Source organism: Bufo bufo, chromosome 10 (genome assembly GCF_905171765.1).
Source record: "Bufo bufo chromosome 10, aBufBuf1.1, whole genome shotgun sequence".
Classification (NCBI taxonomy): domain Eukaryota; kingdom Metazoa; phylum Chordata; class Amphibia; order Anura; family Bufonidae; genus Bufo; species Bufo bufo.
The window spans coordinates 34,996,020-35,002,545 of NC_053398.1; the positions used below are offsets into that span (position 1 = coordinate 34,996,020).

Consider the following 6,526-nt stretch of genomic DNA (forward strand, 5'->3'; position numbering starts at 1 on the left):
TGTGCTTTTGGGCACTCCAGTGATGTTGCAGCTCTGAAATATGGCCAAACTGGTGGCAAGGGGCATCTTGTCAGCTGCACGCTTGATTTTTCTCAGTTCATGGGCAGTTATTTTGTGCCTTGGTTTTTCCACACGCTTCTTGCGACCCTGTTGACTATTTTGAATGAAACGCTTGATTGTTCGATGATCACGCTTCAGAAGCTTTGCAATTTTAAGAGTGCTGCATCCCTCTGCAAGATATCTCACTATTTTTGACTTTTCTGAGCCTGTCAAGTCCTTCTTTTGACCCATTTTGCCAAAGGAAAGGAAGTTGCCTAATAATTATGCACACCTAATATAGGGTGTTGATGTCATTAGACCACACCCCTTCTCATTACAGAGATGCACATCACCTAATATGCTTAATTGGTAGTAGGCTTTCGAGCCTATACAGCTTGGAGTAAGACAACATGCATAAAGAGGATGATGTGGTCAAAATACTCATTTGCCTAATAATTCTGCACGCAGTGTAAAATGGGTTCCATTAACGCATAGGTATTATCGTCCAGTTAAAACTACATAGTAACACATATCCGTTTTTTTATGTGTTTTTATTTTCTGATTGTAGATTTTTTTTATTCTGTTTCCTGAACATGATTATGAGGCGGCCATCTTGCCTGAGCTGTTCTAAACAGCATTTAGAAGGCATTAAGGGGGTATTCCTATCTCAGACAATGGGTGCATATCGCTAGGATATGCCCCCATTGTCTGATAGGTGCAGGTCCCACCTATCTCGTAAACGCAGCCAGCAAAGTCCAGGAGGGTGCCCTGCACATCAGCACCTGCCCTCCATTTATTTCAACGGGGCCGCCGAAAATATCCAAGTGCTGGCTTGCTATTTCCGTCGGCCCCATAGAAATGAATGGGAGCGGTGGCCGCGCAACAGTGGTGCGCTCCCATTCAGTACTATAGGGGGAGAGCGCTTGGTGGTGGCCGGACCCGGAGAACTCCGGGGACTTCCGGCCATCACCTTCCCCGCTTCATTCTCAATGTAGGTGCGGGTCCCAGAGGTGGGACCCGCACCTATCAGACAATAGGGGCATATCCTCGCGATAAGTCCCCATTGTCTCAGATTGGAATACCCCTTTAATTAAATTGCTTTATGGCAGCCCCATGGTCCATAGACACAATGGTCAGGAGGGGACCTCCATGACTTCTATGGGAGTTTCCTAGGCCTGCTCTGTGCCCTGTGCAGAGGTCATTGTACAAGGAGAAAATAGATAAGCTCTGACAATCACCTATTGCAAATGGTGGATCTATGTCTTATCTATACACAAAGGTGATATCCTTAGGCCTCATGCACACGACCATTGTTTGGGTCCGCATCCGAGCCGCCGTTTTGGCGGCTCAGATGCGGACCCATTCACTTCAATGGGGCCGCAAAAGATGCGGACAGCACTCCGTCTGCTGTCTGCATCCGTGGCTCCGTTCCGCGGCCCCGCTAAAAAAATATAACATGTCCTATTCTTGTCCGCGCTTCGCGGACAAGAATAGGCATTTATATTGCCGGTGACCGTTCCGTGACGCAAATTGCGGAAGGCAACACCGGCGGCTACCGTTTTTTGCGGATCCGCGGTTTGCGGACCGCAAAAAAACGGAACGGTCGTGTGCATGAGGCCTTGCAGGCAGGATTAGAACGACAGATAACTGATAACTATTAGGCAAGGTGGCCAGTTCGAAAACTGCAGGATTTTATGTTTTTTGTTTAAATATAGATAATGACATTGAAAATTAAAAATAACATCAAAAAATTCTTAACAAAAACGTTAAACATAAAAATGTGATTTAAACAATAGGTCATTTTCTGATATATAAAACTGTTACATCATTTCCAACACAAATTAAAGGGGTACTCCGGGATCAGACTTTTTTGTAGTGATCAATCCACTATCCCATACATCACCTTTGTAATGTATTCACGGTACCGATTCAGGTCCATTTTGGAGTTTGTTCGTGATATCACATAACCCTGCCAACGGCATTGTGCTCTTCAGCAGTGACGCCATGTCTACAGGCCACTTGGTGTTCAGACACCTCAGCAATGACGCATGCGCTGGCCCAGCACGCAGTAGGTGGATGCACACATGCATGCATGGAAGAAGGAAGAAAAGGGAAGGGCAGAGCATCGTACCCGGCACAGAACAGTGCAATGTACAAAAAACTGTAGAACACTGTGGGGATTGTTGAATTTAAATTTTTTGATGAAATTGGAAACCCCCTTTAAATTAAGGGCTCCTTTCATTCGCTATGGGACTGCCAGAGAGAGGCAAGTACAACGCGGCAATATAATATAGATATATTTTTTTCAATTGTATTTTACTCACCTATATAGCACTACTATATACTGCAGCACTTTACAGACATTAGCATCACAGTGTCCCAAATGGGGCTCACAATCTAAGTTCCCTATCAGTATGACTTTGTCTTTGGAGAGTGGGAGGAAGCACAGGGAGAACATACAAACTCCATGCAGATGTTGTCCTTGGTCTGATTTGAACCTGGGACCCCAGCGCTGCAAGGCACCAGTGCTAACCACGGAGCCACCATGCAGTCCCATAGCAAATTAATGGTGCATGCTTGACCTGCCGCTCCAGTTAACATTTTTGAGGTTTGGGCACTTTAAAAACTTCAAACCATTGACAGGTATATTGACTGAGGTGGCTCCTTCAGAAAACACTTCTCCAGTGGACAAAATTACCATCATTGGGATTGTTATGTCTACTCCATCCGACTGCTTTGCAGGTAAAACCTCAGTACTCTATATGTACAACTTAAAGGGGTGCTACTATAGTGTGCGGTCTCTTGAGACAATAACACTATAGTGTGTGGTCTCATCATCGGGACCGTTGCACTATAAGCAGCATTCGGCACAGCAATAGTACTGCAATAATACTGCACTGTGCAGTCTACTCACTGGGACCACACTCTACAGTAGCACAGTATCAGAACTCGGCATAAGGGCTCGTTCACACGACCGTTGGCAAATTGCGGTCCGAAATGCATGGGAACCTTCCGTGGGGCAGGTGCATGGGGATCGCAGACCGATTTTCTTGAATGGGTCTGCGATTCCCTCCGTTCCGCAAAAAGATAGCGCATGTGCTTCCATCACGCTATAGTAGCACCTTAAAGATCTTGCCCCATTTGGATAATCCCTTGACAAATGACCACAAAAATCAACCGATGATCACAGGCCTGGTTTCTCAATAGTTGGTCTATGTGGCTGTAGTATTGCATGGTGCCCATTTAAATTAAAGGGGTTGTACCATGATTAAAAGGTATCCCATATCCACAGGACAGGGGATAACTGATTGATTGAGATCAGAACGATGGGACCTTGAAGAATCCCAAGAACGTGGGTCCTCTTCCCCCATCCCGATAGAGCATCAGATCAAGCATGCAGCTGCTCCATTTATTTGCTATGAGACTGCCAGAAATAGGTAAGCATAGCACTTGACTATTTCCGCCAGTTCTATAGAGAATGATTGGAGCGGCAGGGTGCATGCTCGACTAGGGATCGAGGGATCAGTGTGGGTCCCAGCAGATGGACCTCCATTTAGTTAAAGCGGTTATCCCATGAATAATGTAAAAAAAGAAAATCATACAAAATCAAGTACAGGGCAACCTCCTTCTAACAAAGCTATAGAACCAGCCCTGTACCTGACACGGAACCAGAGATCTCCCCATTCATTGCTCCAATTGTTCTGCTAGATTTATTCTAAGCTGTCAGTTTAGGAGGTGTGCCCTTTCTCAGGGGGCGTGTCCTTTCTACTGCAGCTGGTGGCAGTTGAAGGATGGGACTGAGCATGTGCTTCCATCTCAGTGAGCAGGACAGAGACATTAGAAATAGAGCAAACAGCAGGTGGCGCTATACTGATAGAGTTCAGTGAATAACTCAGTAGCTATAATAATTTTTTTTTTACCTGCAGTTAGAAAACTAATCAGAGCCAGGTGCTGGTTTGAAAACTGTAGAATATTTCTCATGAAACAACCCCTTTAATATAAATTTTACTCATAGCATAACCAGTGGCGGATCCAGAGCCTGGTCTCGGGAGGGGCACTTACAGATTATTTTCTGTCCGCCGCCACAAAACAATGATGCTTATAGAACAGACTACACAGTGTAGAGGTATACTGTATATTGTGGGGCACAGTGTAGAGGTATACTGTATATTGTGTGGCACAGTGTAGCGGTATACTGTATATTGCGTGGCACAGTGTAGCGGTATACTGTATATTGTGTGGCACAGTGTAGCGGTATACTGTATATTGTGGGGCACAGTGTAGAGGTATACTGTATATTGTGTGGCACAGTGTAGCGGTATACTGTATATTGTGGGGCACAGTGTAGAGGTATACTGTATATTGCGTGGCACAGTGTAGCGGTATACTGTATATTGTGTGGCAAAAAAACATATTTCACATGAAAACTTACAGTTACTTGGCTTGGCCCTTGGGGATCTCGGACACCACTTCCACACTTGGCCGGGGGCTCGGCGGAGCTGATGTTGTGTTTTATCCTAATGAGAAAGATTTCATAATAAGGATTTGGAGAATGGGCAGTGGGATAGCAGAGCAGGGAGAGGCTGGTGCTGCTACTAGGGGGTCATACCATGGGGGAGTAATAAAGCCCACCATAATGCCCCCCCCCCCCCCCCCCCCCAGTAGAAATAATTCCCCTTATAATGTGACAGTGAAAAAAATACCCCCTTGTAATGCCCACAGTTGAGCTAATGTCCCCATAGTGCCCCCATAATGTGCCAGTATAAAATACCCCTATATAGTGCCCCCAGTAAATGCCTCCATAGTGCTCCTCTCCCCCCTACCTCCTAGTGCCCCCCATAATGTACCAGTATAAAATGCCCCAGTAAATGCCCTCAGTGTCCCCCATAATTTGCAAGTATAAAATACCCCTTCTTAGTGCCCCCCGTAGATGACCCTATAGTACTCCTCTCCCCCCTTCCCCATAGTACCCACCATAATGTGTCCCAGTACAAAATTCTACTGTAATGTGCCAGTAATAAGTGCCCCCAATAATGTGCCAGTAATAAGTGCCCCCAATAATGTGCCAGTAATAGCCCCCCCAATAATGTGCCAGTAATAACAGCCCCCCAATAATGTGCCAGTAATAACAGCCCCCCCAATGTGCCAGTAATAACAGCCCCCCCATCATGTGCCAGTAATAACAGCCCCCCATTATGTGCCAGTAATAACAGCCCCCCCATTATGTTCCAGTAATAACAGCCCCCCCATTATGTGCCAGTAATGACAGCCCCCCATTATGTTCCAGTAATGACAGCCCTCCATTATGTGCCAGTAATGACAGCCCCCCATTATGTGCCAGTAATGACAGCCCCCCATTATGTGCCAGTAATGACAGCCCCCCATTATGTGCTAGTAAAAGTATTGCATATATAAAAAAAATAAAAATAAACACTTATACTTACCTCCGTGGCAGCGATGCGATGCAGGCCTCTTCCGGCCTGTGTCCCGCGCTGTACGGCTCAGGCAGCGCGATGACGTCATCGCGCCGCCTGCGCCAGCCTCTGATAGGCTGCCGGCCTAGTGCCTGCACCCTATCAGAGGAAGGGAAAGGGACACGCCTCTCTCTCTCCCCTGTCTCAGCACAGTCATCCTTATTGTAGTCCTGAGGACGGCGATACAGATGACTATGGAGATGAGCGCTTCCACAATGCCACGCGGGAAACAGCGAGAAGGCCATAGCACTACTGCGAGCACCGCAGCCTTCCCAAACAACCGATCGGTGGGGGTCCTGGGTGTCAGACCCCAGCCGATCAGATGTTGATGATCTATGCAGAGAATAGATAATCAGTAATAAAAAGGTAAAAAAAAAAAACTTTAAAAGAGTTGTCCAGGACTTTTATGATTTCCCTCCCATCCCAGCCAGCGGTACCTGTGATGAAATCTGTATTTACCTGCTTTTCAATGCTTTATTCCAGCTCCATGGCTCCTGGGCTGCCTTCACTGGATTTCCATCCCCTTCTGTCTTCTTCCGTATGGACAGGTTCACGTACGCCGTTGCAGCTTGGCCTCCGTGGTGGCATGTCAGGATCTTCTAAGAGGCATGTGACAATGCGGTCACAACCGTAGAACTGGACTCTGTAAACAACATAGTATCACTGCTATTTAGTTTCCATTATATAATGGTTAGCACTGTTATTGGTAATCGCATACTGATAATAAAGATTATTTTTTTGCATTCATTTGAGTAAAGAGTTTCTGCAGCAGCTGAAGTTTTGGTTTTCTAAATAAGTTCAATAGCTTTGTGCCAGTCAAGTGTCTTCTGTGAAGTGCCAGCATGTGAGTGGAGGCCAGACATCGGTATGCCTGAAATGTGCCATCTAGCAGCACAGCCTCGTGCACACAGTTATCAGTCCATGTCACAGGACAGGTTGAGACTATTTTCTTGGTAACATGACCGGTGAGAAGAGCCCAGACCATTCTATGAAGAGAAATTATTACCATTAAA

The 6,526-nt window shown here is 46.1% G+C and overlaps 1 protein-coding gene across 1 annotated transcript in view; it reads right to left on the reverse strand.

The window, feature by feature from the left end:
* The window catches only part of LOC120980977 (PRKC apoptosis WT1 regulator protein-like), a 66,926-nt gene extending 60,641 nt beyond the window's left edge, over positions 1 to 6,285 (reverse strand). The window contains exon 1 of the mRNA XM_040410396.1: positions 5,973 to 6,285. The gene's annotated coding sequence lies outside the window, so the exon portion shown is untranslated. The remainder of the gene's footprint in view (positions 1 to 5,972) is intronic.
* Between the last annotated feature and the right edge of the window lie 241 nt (positions 6,286 to 6,526).